The sequence below is a fragment of the Kogia breviceps genome, chromosome 1 (assembly GCF_026419965.1).
Source record: "Kogia breviceps isolate mKogBre1 chromosome 1, mKogBre1 haplotype 1, whole genome shotgun sequence".
Classification (NCBI taxonomy): Eukaryota; Metazoa; Chordata; class Mammalia; order Artiodactyla; family Physeteridae; genus Kogia; species Kogia breviceps.
Genome location: NC_081310.1, coordinates 26,424,757 through 26,445,741, shown reverse-complemented (window position 1 = coordinate 26,445,741; position 20,985 = coordinate 26,424,757). Strand labels below are relative to the sequence as shown.

General features: G+C 44.3%; 1 protein-coding gene and 1 long non-coding RNA gene across 7 annotated transcripts in view; both read right to left on the bottom strand.

Annotated features, from left to right (window-relative positions):
- The window catches only part of C1H1orf21 (chromosome 1 C1orf21 homolog), a 229,090-nt gene extending 224,936 nt beyond the window's left edge, over positions 1-4,154 (bottom strand). For all 6 annotated transcript variants that reach the window (XM_067029359.1, XM_067029364.1, XM_059040674.2 and 3 more), the window contains exon 1: positions 1,120-4,154. The gene's annotated coding sequence lies outside the window, so the exon portion shown is untranslated. The remainder of the gene's footprint in view (positions 1-1,119) is intronic.
- Positions 4,155-6,543: 2,389 nt separating this feature from the next.
- LOC131742625 (uncharacterized) lies at positions 6,544-20,637 on the bottom strand. The gene is made up of 3 exons (XR_010839729.1): positions 20,561-20,637; positions 10,357-10,455; positions 6,544-6,972 (listed from the first exon to the last, which is right to left on the bottom strand). It is a non-coding gene; the product is annotated as an uncharacterized lncRNA (long non-coding RNA).
- Positions 20,638-20,985: the final 348 nt, after the last annotated feature.

Sequence of the window (20,985 nt, the reverse complement as noted above, 5' to 3'; positions counted from 1 at the left end):
ACATGCGATGGGAGATACCTCATACATAGGTCGTCAACTTCCTACTGGAAAACAAGCACTTCTATCGCAAACTGTGTTTGTCACCTCCCAGGATTAATGCGTGCTTATGTGTATATATTTTTATCCTTGACCGTGCAACTCTTGGAGCAGAGAAAGCCACCCCAATTTTTAACCATCGTGCCTGAGACAATTCAGAGCTTTAGAAGAAGGATGAATGGGAGATGAAAGGCTCTAAGCCCAGGGGCTTCTCTCACACAAACAGTTAAGTGGAAAAAAAAAAAAAAAAAACCCTCCGAGGAGGGGGTGGGGGGCAGGGTGGAAGACCGGCGAAGGACGTCAGGCAGCAGACCAGAGGCAGCTGCGGCGGCCGCACTTCGCGAACTGCCTGCAGAAGGGAGTGAAATCTTTCCCCAGTACAATAACCAGGCACCCTCTGGCTGCCTCGCATGGGCACGAATAATAAATACATCGAGGCGGGCAAATCGCTGCATCGAGACAAGTCACCCCAAAAAGGTCAAAACTTCAGAAATCCCGGGGATCACGGCACCCACACAAACACATCAATCAGTCGGAGCGGGAGAAAAGACTCGGAGATTTAGCAGAGGATTCTGAATTTTGCTTTTTCTTTCAAGCTCTGGCTTGCAAAGTACGGCGGCTACAGGCAAAGCTCAAGAGGAGCAGGAAAGGCTGAGGGCGGCGGGGAGTGCGGATGGGAAGGGAGGGGGGTCGAATCCCACCCACCCAGGCCTCAATGTGACGAAAGTCGTCAGCAGTCCCAACCGCATCCCAACCCCTCCGCCCCGGCCAGCAGACGCCCCCAGCAGCTCCCCCCCCCCACCCCAGCTTCCCTCCCCGCCAGCCCTGCAACGGCAGCGGCAGCGGCGGCAGCGGCGACGGCGGCAGCTGCGGCGGCGGCGGCGGCGGCAGCAGCAGCAGCAGCAGCAGCCCCGGCCCGGGCCGCGCGCGCCAGCAGCGCCACGACCGCGACTCCCATCCCAACCGCGCGGCAGGCACCCCGCAGGCCTCCCTCCCAGCCCACCCAGGCGCGCCCGGAGCGGAACCCGGGCGGGCTGCGCCGCCAACTCCCCCCGCCTTAGGTCGGCGTGGGCTCACGCTTACCTTGGGCGCTCGGGGGGGCTGAAGGTGGTAAGCCTCCCGCCCCCCGCCCGGATCCTCCTCGCTTGTTTTCTTCCTCCCTTCTCCTCCTCTTCCTCCTCCTCCCCACAGTGAGTCCGGGTCTCCCCCTCCTCCCAGACGCCGGGAGTAAGAGGCGAAACCCCCGAAGCCCGGCCCGCGTGCGTGCGTGCGGGAGGCGGCGGCGCGCGGCCAGCTCTCCAGTAACTGAGCGCGGCGCGCGGCTCCCAACTAAAGTGTGAAAGAAGCGGCGGCCGCGGCAGGGAACGTCCCCCCGGGCGTGGGCAGGGAGCAAGCCGGAGCTGGTGGGGAGCGAGCGAGCGAGGGAGGGGACCTGGAAAAAGGGAGGGGGAAGGAGGGAGGAGACCTCCTCGCCCAGTCACTCACTCGAGGGGCGGGGGCAGCCAGACACTCCCACACCGCCGGCCCCTCCCCGCGCCCGGCTCCCGCGCGCGTCTAGGACGCAGCCTCGCCCCTGGGAACGGCCTGCGGAGGCCGCAAGGGTGCCGCGCACCCCGGAGAAAGGGACCAGGAGAGCAGGGCTTCCAGGGCTGCAGAGAGGGAAGGAGGGTGAGGACGGGCGTGTGTGTGTGTGTGCGCGCGCGCGCGGGCGCGCACCCCGCGCCGGCCGGCCAGAGGGAAGGGAGACCCCGACGCGAAAGCTGCGTCCTGGGCCTGACACCCGGGCGGTGGCGTGGGAGCCGCGGGGCCCTTCGGGGGCCGGGGCGGCCCAGCTCTGCGGGAAACCCAAGCCAGCCCTTGGGCCCAGCCGTTGGGCCGCGCCTGCTGGAAGCAGAGGTACTGAAGGCCGGGCATCCTCGCCGCGCCTCGCGGCCCCTCCCTTCGCTGGACCGGCGGGCGTTGCCCAGCGGCCCCGGCCCCTGCCCCGCTACCCTGCCCTGGAGCCGCGGCGCCTGCAAGATGAATGAAGCGTCGGCCACTGGGCAGAGAAGCTGCACTGGGGAGGGGAAGGAGACACCTCCTGAGACTTCGCGCCCTGCGCCCCCTCTTTGCCCCTCCGGCCTCTTGGGACTAAAGGGCCGAGGCCGCGCCTGCAAGGCGCGTTTGGGATGATTGGGGATCCACAAAGATCGCCGCCCACCATTTTACCTGCTCAGTTTTTGTGGACACTCACAAGAGGTCAACCAGTTTCTCACTCTCTGGGAGAAGGTATTTTTTCTTCTTTTCCTGGTCATACTGGGTGTTTCGTGTGCGTCCTGAATTGATCTTTCAACATTGATAGTGGTTGGATGTCTTTTGTGTGGCTTCCCCGCGCTTCGCTGCTCCTGCATTGCCCTAGACACGTGAGGAATGCCAGGCCTCCAGAGCGAGGACACCCAAGAAAACAAAAGGGGCAGAAGATCCTCCCTGGGTCCCGCGGATTACACACAAACCGAATCATTTCTTACTTTGGGCCAAGATGAAGTTGGAAAACAGGAAAGGACACATCGGAGCTGTGACAGTGATGAGACACTTAATTGAAAAGCAAATTCATAATTTAATGAAATGAGTTAACCCACCCATAATGTCTAGGATGTTGGCCTTTTTGAGAAAAAAGAAAATGGTTTTCCAGTGTTTCTACTTTTTTAATTTGAAAGGCTGGTATCACATTGTTTTTGAAACTCCTTTGTATTCCATTTTTTAAAATATCCATATTCTAGTTTATTTTTCTCTTTGGAACCAGAATTCTTCGTAATCTGGCCTCCTGACGAGGAGTGGTTTAGAAGGGCTGGTAGGCTAATTTAGGATTGCAGTCAGGCACTGCCAGCCACCATCTCTGTTACCTTAGGTGACTTATTTCTTTCAGCCTTCCTTCCCTCATCTGTAAAATGGGATTGGTGATACTAGTTCCTATCTCATAGGCATGTTGTCAAAATAAAAGGAAAATAAAATGAGGTGGCAATGCATATTAAAAACTTTGCATAATACCTGACACATGGTAAGAACTCAATAAATGTGAGCTGTTCTTTCCCGGATTTGGTAATTTGGTAGACTTTCTTTTTTCTCTCTTTGCATTCCTTCTGAAAGTTGGGAGTGAAAATCCATCTGCTGGGTTTATACAAATGTAGTCAACGTTTCTCTGGGGTTTTTAGGCCACTCCTAAAAACTTCTCCTGTGGTAAGATGAAGTATATAACTAAGATGTGTGTGTGTGTGTTTATTTACGTATAATTCTATATAAAAGGATGCTTGAGGATAACCAGGTTTTTCTCCTTCCCCACTTCTCTCCTTCCCTCACTACCACGTGAATAGACCAAGCTCTATAAATGTTGACCTGTGTTGTAATCTATCTCTTCAGGGCCCAGGACAGTGACTGGCACCATAGATTTCTTGAGAGCAAGGCAATGTAGGTCTCCTCTGAATTGATATCCTCAGAAGTAACAGAAGGCCACAGAGCAAGCACTCCATACATGTATAAGTTTACAAAATCCATAGTATGAACTTTTAAAGCAAGTTTTTAATTATTCAAAATAATACATGTTCACTGTGGAAAAATTTCAGAAACTCAGCCAGGTATGAAGGAAATAAAAATCACCATAATCCTACCCTCCAGAGAGCAGTACTCAGTAAGTGCTTCAAGTATATCTATTTTCCCTTCATTTATTTCATTATTATTCAATCAGCAAACGTTTGTTAAGAACCTAGTTTAGGGACCAGACATCGTCCCAGGGCTGAGAGCAGGTGGTATGTTGTGTTAATTCTCACTAGAAACTACCCCTTAGAAGCAACACTTTGTGTGGTAGTAAGGTTCTCAGGATAGTCACAAAAGTCCGCGAAAGGAATCCCATAATTAACCTGTAGTGCTGACGAGAAACAATCCAGGTTTTGTAGGGTTTGAATCACTTACAATTTGGGGACCCGCTTTCCAGATAAGGAAGCTAAAAGTGCAAAAGCCCTCTGGGAAAGGCTCATGTGCATAAGGTGTCGTGGAACGTAAGCCCTTTTTGCCTCTCAGTAAACCCTGTTTGGTGCTGGCATTTCTGTAGAAGTAACTGTCCTGATAAATAAACATTTTTTTTTAATGTGAACATTCATTCCTCATTTACCTGGGATCCCTGAGGCACCTTTCCTTTCTCCCCCAAACGTGGAGGACATGGGAGTGGAGATTGTCATCCCCACCACAACCATGACACACACATTTTCTTTCTTTTTTTGGCCTTGCCAGGGGGCATGCAGGATCTTAGTTCTGAGACCAGGGATTGAACCCTGTAGTGGAAGCTTGGAGTCTTAACCACTGGATGGCCAGGGAAGTCCCCTGCACACACATTTTCTTGCACGTAGCCACAGCAGGGGCAGTTGGGCCATGGGGATTTGGGTGAGGACTGCAGAAGAGAGGGTAGGAAGGGAACAGGGGGAGGGGAGGAGCAGAGAGGATGGGTCTCTGAGGTGCCGGAGCGGCTTAGGTATGTACCCTAAACCAGTGGTCCTCAACCTTTCTGGTACCAGGGACCGGTTTTGTGGAAGACGATTTTTCTGGGGGGGGGGGGTCGGGCAGTAAGGCAAGCGATGGGGAGGGATGCGGAGCTGCAGATGAAGCCTAGATCGCTTGCCAGCCACTCACCTCCTGCTGTGCAGCCCAGTTCCTAACAGGCTGAGGATCCGTACCAGTCCACGGACCGGGGGGTTGGGGACCCCTGCCCTAAACCACACAGCAAGAGTTGCCTGCACATCTGTTTGGTCAGCACAATCTAAATCTACTATACATTTATATTAGACTGTGCTAATTACTTCACCCCTCTGTGCTTATGTATCTTCAAACACTCTAAATACAATTTTCAAAAAAAAAAATCTCTTTTGCCCAGAAAAGTTAAGTTTTAACCTTCAAAGTCACTTCTTTCATAACTGATTTTTTTTTTTTCTAAAGCTTTAACTTATAAATATTTGGCTCCTTAGAACCATTTATAACACATAAGTTTGAAAGTTTTGTTTCTTATGTTTCTTTTAAGTACAGCGTTATGGATTGAATGTTTGTACCCCCAAATCCATGTGATGGAGCCTTAATCCCCAATGCCGATGGTATTAGGAGGAGGTAGGCCTTTGGGAGATGAGGTCATGGTGGGGAACAGGGGGCCTCATGGTGAGATTAGTGCTCTTAGAAGAACCCAGAGAGCTCTCCTCCACTCCACCTCTCCCCACCCAGAACACAAGCAAACCGGGAAAGGGGCCCTTACCAAGAACTTGACCATGCTGGCACTTGGATCTCAGACTTCCAGCCTCCAGAACTGTGAGAAGTAGATCTATCTTGTTTAAGTTACCCAGCCTGTGGTATTTTGTTTTAGCAGCCCAAACTGACTAAGACATATGGGGTCCCTTTACCATTGACTGTGAAAAAGAAACCAATGAAAGTACAGGTTGATTGAATAAAAGATAGTAAAATCTATACACTGCTGCCTCCTAGAATTTCTCATATGAATTTAAATGAATTCAATTTATGTGATTTATTTTTAAAAAGCTTCCAATCTGGTTAATTTTCCTGAATAATCAAGTCAAAAGTAGCTTTGGCAGGATTATTCAGAAACAAGTGATCCTAAAATAAGTACTACTCTGAAATGTGCTTTCTTTGTACTTGCTCCATGCAATAACAGCTAACACTGATGGTCTGCTGTGTGGTAAGCATGATATTATGTAATTCATAATGTACATGAGCTAACTCACTTCATCTTCCCAGCAAAGCAATCAGAGAGATATGAATATTATCATCATTCCCATGCAGATGTGGAAATGGAAGCACAGAGGGGTGAAGTATTTAGCACAAGGCCAAGGTTGATTTTCACCAGTCAAATGCCAGAGCCCACATTCTGAACTGTTGGAAATATGTTTTCCCTTCAACCTCTCCCACTCTTATACCTCAGTCTAACTCCTACAGTGGCTGAAGAACCCCAGCCTCTGAGTTTCTGAATCTTTGGAAAATCCATAGTTTCCGTCACTTGCTGAAACTTTATAGCCTTATACTGCTGGGGTCCTTCCATATCTTTATGGTGGCATCAAGAGCAGTAGGTATTGATGTGAGACTAGATAGTTGTGTGTGTGTGTGTGTGTGTGTGTGTGTGTAAGTGTTTAAATCTTCTTTGGGGGTACCACAATGCACATTGCCCAGGTAATGGACCCAATAAGCAGTTGTGGATTGAGTGTTATTTTTGTATTTTTTTTTGTAATGGTTAATTCTAGTGACACCACACAGCTTCTGAATGGTTGGGGCTACATCAGAGCAGGGAGTTTAAAGTCAGTGTTAACAACTTGCTAATGGTTCTAACTGGTCTCGCAACTATGTGTGAGGTACTCTGAGTAACCTGCTTTTCTAGATAGGAAAATTACGATTCTTACATCTGTTTTTTTTTTTTTTTTCTTCCTCTGGTTTCTCCTTAGGGTATGTATTTTATTTCATTTTCAAAATTGGAGTAGATAGAAGATGAAAACATGGAACATAGTCACTTGGAGCAAGAGTGTTAGGAATCCATAACCAAGGAGTGAGATTCAGCCACAGGCCAAAGAGGAGAATGAAGCAGAGGGAGGGGAACTCCCGGTACCTGGGAGGGGTCGGCCAAGCCCCCCCATCCCCCCCACCCCCAGGCTGTCTGCTTCCTCTCCTCCTTGTTTCACGGCCTTCTCCAGATAGCGGAAGTTCGGAAGTTCGCTTTCCAGCTTGGAGCCCATTTTTCCGGGTCACACAACAGCTCCACCTCTGTGGGTGTAACAGATGAATCTCCAGACGCTGAAGTCATTGGTTCTTACTGGTATCTGCTAGAGTCCTATCTTGCTTCCGGCTTATATGCGCTAATAGTATTGTTACTTCACGTGTTGGTCTTGTCTCTCCAATCAACTGTAAGCGCTGTGAGAACTGAAGACATTGATGTTCCTATAGCACTCGAGCCAGACAGTGGGAACTCTATACAGCCTTAGGAGTAAGGGTTGCTATTCACTTATTAAGTCACTATGTGGGCTCCTCTTAGTGACAATGGAAAGGAAATATTGACATCCAGAAACTTCAGCAACTGTGATATAACCAAAGGAATGTGGCTAAAGTAGAAAAGGAAATTGTGTGCGTGTGTGTGCCTAAGTGTGGGGGTGTGTGTGAAAAAGAGAGAGTAAAAACAGAAACAAACAAAACAAATTTTTCATCTCCATCTCAACTTTACCTCTTTGAAAAGCCCCTCTCCTTCCCCTACTCCCTTTCAGAAACTGAAACAATAGTGAGGAGGTAAACATAAAAAGTTGCAGCTTCCTTCACCATAATTAAGCAAGAACCCCTAAAATAGCTAATAAGTCATTACCTCTCATTATACGGCAGTTCAAAAGCTATACTGGTTCTGATGTTACGGACTGATTTCAGATTCAATTATTGAGAATTAAAGTTTTTATTTTATTTTATTTTTCTGTTACAAAGTGTTAGTTTCTTTTTTACTTTCAGTTGAGATATAATTGGAGAATTAAAGTTTTTACAAGTTAATGGAAAATATTGCTGTCATTGAGATATAAACAACCTACTCTTTTCAGATCATATTCTTAAAGGAAAGGAAGGAACCGAAAAATTCCAAAACAAGCGTTTCAAGTGGTTTTTGGGTGTTAGTGTATATCAAGCAGTTTTCTAATCTCCCCCACATGTTTTAACTGATTTAAGCCCCACTTTAATGCCATAAAGGAATTGTTATTAGGAATATCTCCATTTTCTAGAGGCGAGATCTGAGGAACAGCAAGGTTAAGTAATACGGCCAACACCAAGCTTACCCCAAGTAATAAATGACAGAGCTGGGGTTTGCTCTTAGACCTGGTGCTTAGACTACACCAGCCACATGGACGGTGGCCACCGGGCACAGAAAAGAACAATTTTATCTTCTGGAATCTGCTGGATGATAGGTAGCCTCAGTGCACTTTCCGTCTTCTCCAGAGTGGTCTTTATCACTTGCGAGGGGCCAGAACAAGAAAAAAGGATTAACCCTGTCAGACCGTGACACTGCTGGCTAACGAGAAGCTTCCTGTGGGTTCTTCTAGCCAGAAGACTATTGACAGAGGTAGGCGATTACAGCGCAAAGGTGGCTAGAAGGCTTGAGACATGATGACATGTCTATGCTTCGGCACTCAGTTTAATTAAATCAGTCCTTGGTCCAAAATAACTCTGTCGATGAACAGCTGTGCCTTATTCAGAATGCTCGGTGTCGATGTAAGGTAAGCATCAGCATGAACATTTAAAATGCTTTCACCAGTTTGAAATGGTGGCTTTATTCTTTTCCTCCTTTCCTCCTTGCTTAGTTCTGCAACCCCAGTCCGGGCCTCAGTCCCTCTCTGCTGGACTCTTAAGTCAGTCACCTTGGCTTCAGGCTCTCTGGTTGAACACTATCCTTGCTGCTGTCAGAGTCCCTTCTCTAAGGCACAGATCCATTTAGCTTACATGCCTCCAGCTCTTTGATGGTCCAGAATGAATTCTAAACTTCTCCATCACGACACCAAACCTTCCATAATTTGGCCTCTGCTTGCCTTTCCAGGCTGATTCTCAGTTCCAATCGCTAACTGGATGGATGATGGCCCAGCTACCCAGCTGATTTGCTGTTTCCCATCCATATTCTGCTGTTTTCTACCCCTGTGCCCTTGCACATGTCCCTCTGTGTAGACTACTCAACCCCCTACACATATCAAGAGCTGGCCTCCCAGCTGATTCCAGTATTCTCTGCCACTCAGCAGCTCTGTCATGTGGGGAAGACATCTTGACCACTGAGCCTCAAGTTCTTCATCTGCAGCAGAGTGACCATACTATGTATACAGAGAATTAGAAATAAAGGCCTGGTGTTTGGCACACTTCGCTATTAGTAAATGGCTACTGTATTATCACTTGTTCTCTGTGGTATGGCTTAGAACTCATTCGTTCTAAGCAGCTTTCCAAAGTCCCCCTTGTCAGAATTGAGCTCTTCCTCCCCCACTTCCTATTGAAGTTTTAGGGTTATTTTAAAGGCCTTTGAGATTTGGTTTATTTGTTACAGTACTTAACCAATTCTGACTAATACATGTCAAATACGTGTCTTGCAAATTGTACAAGTCAGTCGTTTTCAGTATATTGACGTGACTGGGCAACCATCACCACTCTGTAATGCTGGAACATTTTCACCACCTCAAAGAATAGGAGGGTTCCAATTTCTCCACACCTTCACAGACACTTGTTATTGCCTGCCTTTTTTGTTCTAGCTTTCCTAGTGGGTGTGAAGTTGTACCTCATTGTAGGCTTGATTTGCATTTCCCTAATGACTAATCATGTTGAACATCTTTTCATGTGCTCTTCTCTTGAAGCTTGCTTATAATTTTATGATGGCAATTGCTATAGCCAGCACCTGGTTACCCTTTACATTTCCTATAACCTTTTGCTGAAAGCTTTGTAAATGGTGGGGCTCAAATTGTGTTTAATGAATGAGTTATTTATTCCTAAAATCACCCACTAGGTATCCTAATATGAACTGACTATGGAGAGAGGAGAGAGAACAAAGAAAGTATAGAGAAAAGAATAGAGCAAAACACCCCCAAAGAATACAGTGCCTATTATTCTGAGAGTATCCAAATTACATGTTAAATAATACTTTACAGCTATTAAAGATATCCTGATATTTCTACCAGGTAATTTGCTTTCATTGCATTTTCCCCTTGATTAGTTGGGCAGATTCAATAAGGAGGTATTATGTAAAAATTAAAACTTTTTGGTTTTAAGTGAGAGAAAAAAAGAATTAAACTGGAAAATGTAATTTTCAACTCATGATAATAATTGAGCACAAGGGCTTAACTCCTTCCTGCTCCTTCAAAGGAATTTTTAAAAATAGGAGGAAATCAGTAACTATCTGAGAAAATCAATTAAAGATGCTACCACAATCGAGAAAAATCTAAAAAAAACATTTGTTAGATACTTTCTTTAAATGAAGTGAGACCCATTCGAAAGAAAATAAAGGCAACCCTCAATCTGCTAAATGCAAAAGCAAGACCCAAGGAACTAGAAGAAGGAGTTTGTGATGGAATTTCACTGTCACCCATGCAGAGAGGCTGGAGCTAGACTTGCCAGGGAGTAGTGAATCATCCCTACAAACCTCCCGGAAGCGTACCAAACAGCCAAGTGCAGAGTCAGATCTCACTGCAGTAGTGCTCAGGTCCAGGTGGTAAGGGCGATTCTGGAGAGAGAGCCTAGCCCAGGCAATGGTGGGCTACCCCACAACGGGCAAACTCCACCACACAGTAGAAGGCTCCCACTCACCAGGGCTGCCTGCCTTCCTTAGGGATCCATGCTTGAGTTTCATGTCCACCTTCTCAGGCTACTGCTCTGATTGATATAAACTGGTCCCTTCTTCCTGTGCTGAAGAAAGTGGTGGTGTTTTAGTTAGGCTTTGTTCATTGTAAGGAATAGAAGCTTAATCATACTAGCTTGAGTTGGAGGGACTAGGAAGAATTACTGTAAGACTTTAGAAAGCATCCTAGGAAGCAGAGTCCTTCTGGAAATTCAAGAATAGGAACCCTATAAGGAGTAGGCCTCGTGGACACCAGCGTAAGGAGCCACAGCGGGAACCCACAACTGATGGGGTTACATACTGCTCCTACATGTCTGCCCCACTGTAAAGAATTGTCATGCCTCCTAGGAGTTCTCATCAAAAGGAAAAAATTTTTTTCTTTTCTTTTTTTTATTTTGGTATCTATGTGAGATGATGGATGTTAACTAAATTTATTGAGGAAATCATTTCACAGTATATGTAAGTCAAGTCATTACACTCTGCTGCACCTTAAACTTATACAATGTTATATATGTCAGTAAAACTGAGGAAAAAACAACTGTAATAGCAGTGAATGAGAATGATATTATTATTGATAATGTATCAAATAGACTCTAATTCACATGTACACCAGTCACAAATTTAAATATGTTATGAGTAGTAGCAATTTACTTTGCAAAACACCACACAGTAGTTCACAGTGGCTGAGATCCACTATGGTCAGCAAAAGAGAAAGGCTGGTATATTTCCCAAAATAGAGACATGTATAGGCTACATTCTTTGATGGCAGTGCAGTAAAACTGGAAATGAATCAAAAGGAGATTTTTAAAACTCACAAAAAATTTAAAAATACTATCCTTGCGTGTAATAAAGATGAAAGTTCAAATAAATGGGAAAGGCTAGATTATGCTATAAATAGTGTTGGAACAAACTGGTAACAATTTGCAAAATGACAAAATTAGATTCCTACCTTGAGAAATATATAAAAATAAACCCCAGATGGCTGACATTTTTAAATGTGAAAAGTAAAGCCACTTTTATATTCTTTTCAGTAGAAAAATAAATAAATCATAGGTAAAATTTTATATAATCTTGAAATAGGCAAGGCTTATCTAAGCAGAAATCATAAATGAAAAGATCACTAGTTTTGAATGCATGAAACAATTGTACATTAGAAAAACATCATAAACAAAATTAAACAGTAAATGACACATGGGTAATATTTGTGATATATTTGATAGATAAATGGTTAGGTCATTAATATGTAAAGAGTCCTATAAACCAATAATAAAAATACACAAATTTGATAGAAAACTGGTCAAAGATGTGAAGAAATAATTCACCAAAGATGAACTATAAATTATTAATAAAATAAATAAAAAGTTAAATATTACTAGTGTTTAAAGGAAATAAATTTAAAATATGATGCCATTTTCTCCCTAACTGGCAAGGGGTTTTTAAAAAAATACTGTCTTTAGAGTTAAGGAAGGTTTAGGGAAACAGGTACCCTTATATGCCGCTGATAAAGTAATCTATCAATATGTATCAAAAGCATTAGAAGGTTGCATTCCCTTTGCCTTAGCAATTACTAGCCTTCTAGGAACTTATCATAAGGAAATATTCAGAGGTGTATGCTAATACATACTGTGCTAAGGAGTTTTTAATGATATGGGGAAATGTTTGATACATTATACTATAAAAAAAGATATCAAATTATATGTTAGGAAGATCATAAAAAAGTTAAAAGATATACACATATGCTCTGAAAAATATTAAAATGTTAATGATTTCTGTGGTAGAATTTGTGGTGATTGATTTTAAAATATATTTCTTCATTTTTCAAAGAGCATATTTTACTTTTATAGTTAGAGAAAAAGGGTATTGAAAACCGAGTCTACTCCTTTAAGAATCTTTCCCTAAGAACAATTAAAGAAGTGTAGCTGTTGGGACTGAAAATGACCTTTAAGATTTTTAGTTCAAACCCCCATTCTGCTCACTGCAAACTCATTCAGCATTTATACTATAATTAATACATTTTGAGATTGCTCTATTTTCCTTTTTTTTTTTTTTTTTTTTTGCGGTATGCGGGCCTCTCACTGCTGTGGTCTCTCCCGTTGCGGAGCACAGGCTCCGGACGCGCAGGCTCAGCGGCCATGGCTCACGGGCCCAGCCGCTCCGCGGCACGTGGGATCCTCCCGCACCGGGGCACGAACCCGCGTCCCCTGCATCGGCAGGCCGACTCTCAACCACTGAGCCACCAGGGAAGCCCTGCTCTTTTTTCTTTAGGTACATACACATATACATTCGTATATATGTATATATATATGTATTTGTTTATCTAGAGTTTTCAGAGGAGTGTCATACAAATACAAGACCTTTGTGGACTGGTAAAGAGACAGTGTTCTAAGCATGAGAGGAAGGAGTGGCTGGCTATTTTAAGTCTTTGCTCCCTGGCAGGGAATATTCCGGGCATGCTTTTTTTAGGTTGATTAACAGCCTGTTAGATACCCTCTACCCGGAGATGGCTTCAGTGGCAGACATTGGGATGCACTTGCAGACCTCCAACTAGAGAGAGCTCTGTTGATCAATGCCCCAGCTGTTGCACTCTGAAACCCATGGCTGAGTCTGCGCAGAGGTCATACTTCCCAGTGACTGTGCCCAGCCAATGGCTGAGGGCAGCAGGGATACTAGCAGACCCATTCCTGGGAGACACAGGACTCCTCTGACAGCCAGCTTTGCCCCCAGGACTCTCCACTCTTTGCTGAATCCTCTTCAGACTGCTCGGCAGCCTAGAACACTTCAACCCAACTTTCCCTTCCTCTCTCCTTCACCGCTGCTCAGACTTGCCCTCCCAGCCTTCTCTGGGCTTCTCCCTATTTTTTCCTCATACAAGCATTTTCCATAATAAAATTTTTGCATATTTAATCCCATCTTGGCATTTGCTTTGTCAGAGGACCCAAGCAAACATAACTTTCCAGAAGTTTTGAAATCCTGAATCTTGCTGCCCTCCCCAATCCTTAATGTCAGCAAGTAATTCAGATTTGAAACGTGTACGGGTCAGTGCTAGCTTGTAGAATACACGTATCTGTGACTAGCACTCTCCACTGTAAGTCCTTTGAAGGCAGACAAAATACACTGACAAGCTAATTGTCATTAGTAAGAGAATTAAACAAAAAAATCATAAAAGCTGCCATTTTGCCTTTTTTCTGTAGGGGGAGGGGTGGTGTCACATATTCCCCAGAGCTTGGGTTAGCCTGTGTTAGAAATAGTAAAATCATGTGGTTTCAGACTATGGTTTCTTAATCGCTCTTTGTACACGTATAGTTGCATCTTTCCTAAACATTTCCCTGTAGAAATATAGCTCGATGGGGTACAACACCTTTAAGTGCTTGACATGGCCATTGCTAACCGAACCCATGGGGCAGAAAATGCTTACTTAAATGCAGTCATCTCAAAGTCCTTCCCACGCTCAGCTATAAAACAGCTGCATCCTTTTGTTGGCAGAGACAGCCTGTCAGGAAATCACCTTGTGATGCACTGCTGCAGCTAGACGGCCGTAACCCACACTCCTGAGGTTCAGAAGTGGCCAAAAAAGCTGGGGACTGAGCCCTCCATGGCGTCACTTCCCGTGAGGGTGGGGGAAGATGCACCTTCTAGGTGATAATGATCAGTGGGCTTTGATGCACAATATGTGCTTGTTCTCTTACCCAGCACCATAAACATTCTGAAGTGCCATCCTGTGTGCCACCCAGGTTGACCACCACACTCCTATTGGTAGGGGATTCAACTCTAGATCTGGGCTCCAAGTGAGAGAAGCTGCCATTTCTACTGGATGTCATGCCTCTGAAGACAGACAAAACACAGTGACAAACTGCTGTGAGAAGCGACCAGTGCTCCTTTCACCACTGGGACTGACCTGCTGTCACCCCCTCTTGAGTCTTAAGCAGCAGAAGCCATAAAGCTAGTCAACAGGAGAGTCAAGATTTCAACCCACGATTTCCTGATTCCAAGGCTATGACGCTTTCACAATACTCACTGGATGAAGAGCCAGGGGCTCTGGCCTGCACAGATTGCCTGCACTGCTCACTGCTGTGCCATAGCCTTCAAGCTGTTTTAGATCCAACTGGGCTTGGCCATTGGATATGGAGGTAGAATCGCAAAGACTGCAACAGCTTATATGTATTGAGGTTTCCTGTGTCCAGGCCCATTCCTAAGGATCTGATCTGAATTATTTCCGTTTGATCCTCACAGCATCTGCATGGGGAAGGTGCCATTAAAATACAGATTTATATTAATTAATATAATATAAATTATATTATATTTAACAAACGTGGAAGCACACAGAAGCTTATGGAGTTTAGGTCCTTATTCAAAGTCACAAAGCTCCGGATTACAATCTGGGCTTATGTTTTTTACATTTATTTATTCCATACCCTTCCAAAAAAGGATTCGAGGTTGATAAATCATATCATAGTGATAAATCACAGAAGATACTTTTACAAGGAGAAATGACTTTAGTGGACAGTGAGGAAAGGATGATTCAGGGCAGGCTCCACTAAACCCGGCTACTACAGGAACCAACACATCTAGGCTAGTCTGTGTCAGAGACTAAGTTAATTTAGGTTGTTAACTGTAAATTAAGCTAATGTTTTGCTGGATTGCCCATGCTTGGGGTTATTCATAACTCCTCCCTTTCTCACACCTGTCCAATCAGTTGGAACTTAACCTCCTCAAATGTGGCCCCTTCTCTGCTCTCATCAATGTTCCCTTTTCATGTTCTCATCAGCTCTTGCTGAACATGGAAGTAGTTTCTCAACATTTTTTTCCTCCCTCTGTCCCTTTTTTTCTCTACACTATCACCAGAATCCTGTTGCCTTTGCTTCCTAAACGTCTACCTTTCAATTTCTTCTCTGTTTCCACTCAGACCCTACCATGTCTTGCCTGGATAGTGTGGCTATTTAATCTGTTTCCCTGCCTTTTGACCTCACTCCACTCCAATCCACCCTTTACATACCAATTGGAAAATATCAATTCTCTGCTTAAAATTATTTAGTCCCCTTTGGTGCATCAAAGGGCACTATCAAAAAAGTGGAAAGGCAACTCATGGAATGGGAGAAAATATTTGCAAATCCTATATCTGATAAGCAATTAATATCCAGAATTCATAAAGAACTCCTACAATCCTACAACAAAAAAGGCAAACAACCCAATTAAAAAGGCAAAGGATTTGAATAGACTTTTCTCCAAAGGTGATATGCAAATAGCTCATGAGCACATGAAAAGATATTCAACATCAGTCCTTAGGGAAATGCAACTCAAAACCACAATGAGATACAACTTCACACACTTTAGGATAGCTACTATCAAAAAATCCCCAAGGGCTTCCCTGGGGGCGCAGTGGTTGAGAGTCTGCCTGCCGATGCAGGGGTCGCGGGTTCGTGCCCCGGTCCGGGAGGATCCCACGTGCCGCGGAGCGGCTGGGCCCGTAAGCCATGGCCGCTGAGCCTGCGTATCCGGAGCCTGTGCTCCGCGACGGGAGAGGCCGTGACAGTGAGAGGCCCGCGTACCGCAAACAAAACAAAACAAAAAACAAACCCCAAAATAACAAGTATTGGGGAGGATATGGAAAAACTGGAATCCTTGTTTATTGATGGTAAGAATGTAAAATGGTATAGCTGCTGTGCAAAACTGTATGATGATTCCTCAAAAAGTTAAACATAGAATTACCATATGATCCAACAATTTTACTTCTAGGCATATACCCCCCAAATTAAAAGCAGGAACTGAAACAGATGCTTGTACACCAATGTTCAGAGTAGCGTTATTCACAATAGCCAAAAGGTAGAAAAAACCCAGATGCCATCAACAGATAAGTGAACTAACAAAATGTATGTATGGGTAGATAGATAGATAGGAAGAAAATTCGGCCTTAAAAATGAACTTCTGATACATGGTACAAATGGTTGAACCTTGAAAACATTATGTGATGTGGATTGGCACAAAAGGACAAATACTGCATGATTCCACCTATATGAGGTTCCTAGAATAGGCAAATTCATAGAGATTGAAAGTAAAGTAGTGGTTGAAAGTAGAAAAGAGTCTGGGGATAGGAGCGGGAAAGTGGGGGAATGTATGTTTAATGAATAGAGTTTCTGTTTGGGATGAGGGTGTAACGTTCTGTAAAAGGATGCGGGTGATGTAGATACAACATTGTGAATGTACTTAATGCCACTGAATTGCACACTTAAAAATGATTAAAATGTTAAATTTTATGTTATGTATATTTTACCACAATAAAAATATTATTTACTGTCGGGGCTTCCCTGGTGGCGGAGTGGTTGAGAATCTGCCTGCCGATGCAGGAGACACGGGTTTGAGCCCTGGTCCGGGAAGATCCCACATGCCGCGGAGCAACTAAGCCCGTGTACGACAACTACTGAAGCCTGCACTCTGGAGCCCGCGAGCCACAACTACGGAAGCACACGCACCTAGAGCCCGTGCTCCACAACAAGAGAAGCCACTGCGATGAGAAATCCGTGCACCGCAACGAAGAGCAGCCCCTGCTCGCCTCAACTAGAGAAAGCCCAAGCAGAGCAACGAAGACCCAACGCATGCAAAAATAAATGAATTTATTTTAAAAAATATATATATATATATGTTATTTACTGTCAACAGGATAAAGTCTAGACTACTTAGCATGGCCAGTAAGACCTTTCATGTCCTCACCTCCGTCAATACCTCCTGGTTCATCTCCCACATGTCTCCCTGACTACGATAAGGTACTTGAACTATGCTCCTTTCACTGTGGGGTTCCATGCCATCCTTCTTCCTTCAAACATCAGCTCAGACTTCCTCCTCCAGAAATTCCCCCCCTTGACTCCTCATGTTTAACTCAGCTCCCCGTATCTGTGCTTTCCATATTACTTAAACAAACTCCTACTCATCGCTCAAGACGAAAATTCACTGTGGTCCCTCTGTGAAGCTCTCCTTCCCTTTCTCAGACAGGGTTGCTTCTCATGGTGTTATCCCTGAGTGTATGTCTGTCTTCAAATTTCCCCTTTTTATAAGGACACCAGTCATGCTGCATTGGGAGCCCACCCTACTTCAGTATGACCTCATCTTAACTAATTATATCTGCAAGAACCCTATTTCCAAATCAGGTCACATTCGGAGGCTCTGGGGGTTAGGACTTCAACATATGAATGTGGAGGTCACAATTCAACCCATAACACCACCTCATCTATCCCTCCCAACAGCTCATTTAAAAATTTGTCCTTATTCCCTTTTCACAGAGGATGAAATTGAGGGCTGGGGAGGTTAAACGACGAACTCAAAGTAGAACAACCATGGGTTGCAAAGCTCAGATTCGAAACATGGCCTGTCTGATTCCAGATTCCAGACTCTTCTCATTATATAAGCAAAATACCTCGATTTACAGTCTCTGCCTTATTTCTTCTAGGCTTAGTAAATACCTGTCAATTTATTGAGCCTGGGCCTTTTCACTATTACATAATGAGTTAGTTCCACTTCCAAATATTTACTGAGTGTCTGCTACTGTAAGTGTTTCAGGCACTGAGTTCAAAGATGACTTGAAACGTGGACCAGGTTTCAAGGCACTTAAAATTTAATGAGAGAGACAGACATATAAGCAAGTCACTGTTTCATAAGGAAATATTAAGTATTAGGTCGAGAGTCAAGCAACTCTGCTGTGGAAGGATTAATACTAATTAATGGGATTCAGCCAATAATTTTTGTGTCATTGCACAGGTGACACGGGACTGCAGGAAGCACATTTAACCTGCAGGTTTCCTTTGCTCCAGCACGTTTTCCTCCTTCATGGGACTATTGGAGAAGCGCTATCCACTGAGGAATTAATTTCTGAAGCAGAATGAGCTTCAGAGAAGCCTGATCTTAGTTTGTTGCTCCTTTCTCTCCACTGAGGTCATTCTACCTTTCTCAGGGAGGAGGATCTGGTTCTGGAGACATTTAATCTTAGTATGAAGTGACTCACTTCTCTGAGACAGATGATGAAGTTTCCACAAGAAAACAGGAAGACATTTTCTTCCTTGCCCAGGCTCACCCTGAACGTCACAAATCTGCCCTTCCCTGGGGGAAAGTACACTGGATGTTGAACAAAGCCAATCTTTCCCCAGATCCCAAAGTCAGTCTGATGGATGAAATCTTTCCGACAAAGGCACTTCTTCAAAGCACCGTTATATACAGTCCCTTGCCTTTGAAGTCATCCAGTAAACTAATTACTATAGAACTGACATGATCGCATAGCCCTCTTAAAATGCACGCGCACACACACACACACACACACACACACACACACACACACACACACACCCCTATGAGTCAGAAACTCTTAATGAGCAATGATGGAATTCTTTGGGCTTCAAAGAAAGATCTCCTTGCAGACATGAACATATCTGCTTTTAAAAAAATATTCACAGGATCAGATCACTTAAATTCTGAAATTTCCAGAGAGAGAGAAAGCACGAGAATAGGAGCAAGAGAGGAGAGAGGGGGTAACTCATTCTTAAAAAGGGAGGGGTACTACTTACACTCTCTGGTTTTAACTAGATGTGGCAGAAAAAGACTCGTTAGTACTTGGGTTGCTATCTCAAAAATGGAGCCTCAAATATCTCCGAGTCTCTAAATCTTTCTTGACATGCTATTTGCAAATATAGTTTATTCATGCATTCATCCAACAAACAGTTATTGAACAACTATTATGGGTAGAACACGTAGAGAAGGTTTTGAGGAGCTCAGACTGATGCTTATGGTAATGCTCAATGTCAAGGTTAACAACAACAACAGATGAAAAAATGCCCGCAGTGGCTTGTTAAGGCCCATCTTTCCTTGTACCTGTGTCTGGTGTAAATGGCACTACCATTCTGTTTTAGGTTGATGAAATATCAAAGTCAGTGGCTCACTCACGTCTTCGTGAATAAGAGTGGTAAAGTACTTAGGGAGACATAGCCTGGTGTTGGAGACAAGCTATGTCTATAAGGGAAGAAACTAAGAGAGGAATGAGTAAAAAAAATTTTCTCCCATCAGAAAAATCCCCAGTACTAAGATGCATGTTTTTGGAGTAAGCAACCACTTACTACAAGATTCTTCCACATCTGTTTATATAGCTAACACAGATGTATTAGTTGAGATGCGTCTGGCTGTAAGAACAGCTAATCCACCCAAAGTGGCTTAGATAAGAAGGATATTTATAATCTCACATAACATTGAATATGGAGGTCAAGTGGTATCCGTGTCTTTAATGCAGCAGCTCATTAAGTTCATGGGGGAATACAGATTCTTTCCCTCTTTCTATTACACCATTTTCACTGTGTTGGCTTTTGGTTCCAGACATATTCTCTCATGGTTGCAAGACAATTACAGCAGCACTAAGCATCGTATTCTCACAAATCTATATCCAGTGGCCTAACAAGAAACATCTTCCTTTGTGTTCCTTTTGAACAGCAAGAACTTCCCAGAAGCTCCCTCTACTCTCATAATTATCCAGAATTATGAGTCACATGCTTATTCCTAAACCAATCACTGGCAAAGGAAATTGAATTACCACAATTTATCTAAACCATCAAGATTGAACCCTGGGGACTTCCCTGGTGGCGCAGTGGTTAAGAATCTGCCTGCCAATGCAGGGGACACGGGTTTGAGCCCTGACCCAGGAAGATCCCACGTGCTGTGGAGCAACTAAGCCCGTGCACCACAACTACCGAGCCTGCGCTCTAGAGCCTGAGAGCCACAACTACTGAGCCCACGTGCCACAGCTACTGAAGCCCACGCGCCTAGAGCCCGTGCTCCGAAACAAGAGAAGCCACTGCAATGAGAAGACCGTGCACCGCAACGAAGAGTAGTCCCCTCTCACCGCAACTAGAGAAAGCCCGCACGCAGCAACGAGGACCCAACGCAGCCAAAAATAAATAAATAAATTTATTAAAAAAAAAAAAAGATGAGGAAACACTTTATAAAAAAAAAAAAAAAAAAAGATTGGACGCTGTGGGAGCTGGAAAGGAGGCCAGTATCCCCTGAAGAATATGGCTATCTGATTCCTGAACAAAATGGAAATACCTATAGCAAAGAACACAAGGCAATAATTGGTGGTGGGAGGGAATGGGTATAAGGTATGCAACCAGAGGGACCACCAAAGAGTTTCAAAGCAGAAGTACCTACAGGCAAGGAGAAATTCCATTAAGCGGACCTTCTCTGATGAGCACTGGGCTCGACCTTGCTTCACAGATGAGCTTCTCTTACAGGAATGAGTTTTGCTGATCTTTAGGATAGCTGCTAAGGACACCCTGTGCTGTATATTCTGCTGGTTCATATTACACCACCTTGACCTGAAGCCAAATTATGCATAAGAGTTCTAAAATGGTTTATGGCTAGGGTAGGCTAGCTGATGTCATTTGTCAAATGTGGCACTCTAGAATTATCTTACCAATATAAAACCATGCAAAGGCTTTTCCACAGAATATTTATAGGAAAATGTGTTTTTGAAACAAGAATGAAACACCCTAGAACTTACTCCATGTGGAATAATGGAGTAACGGACCTAGCCCACTGTAGTAGTGGTAAGGGGAGTGAGGAAATAGTGACCA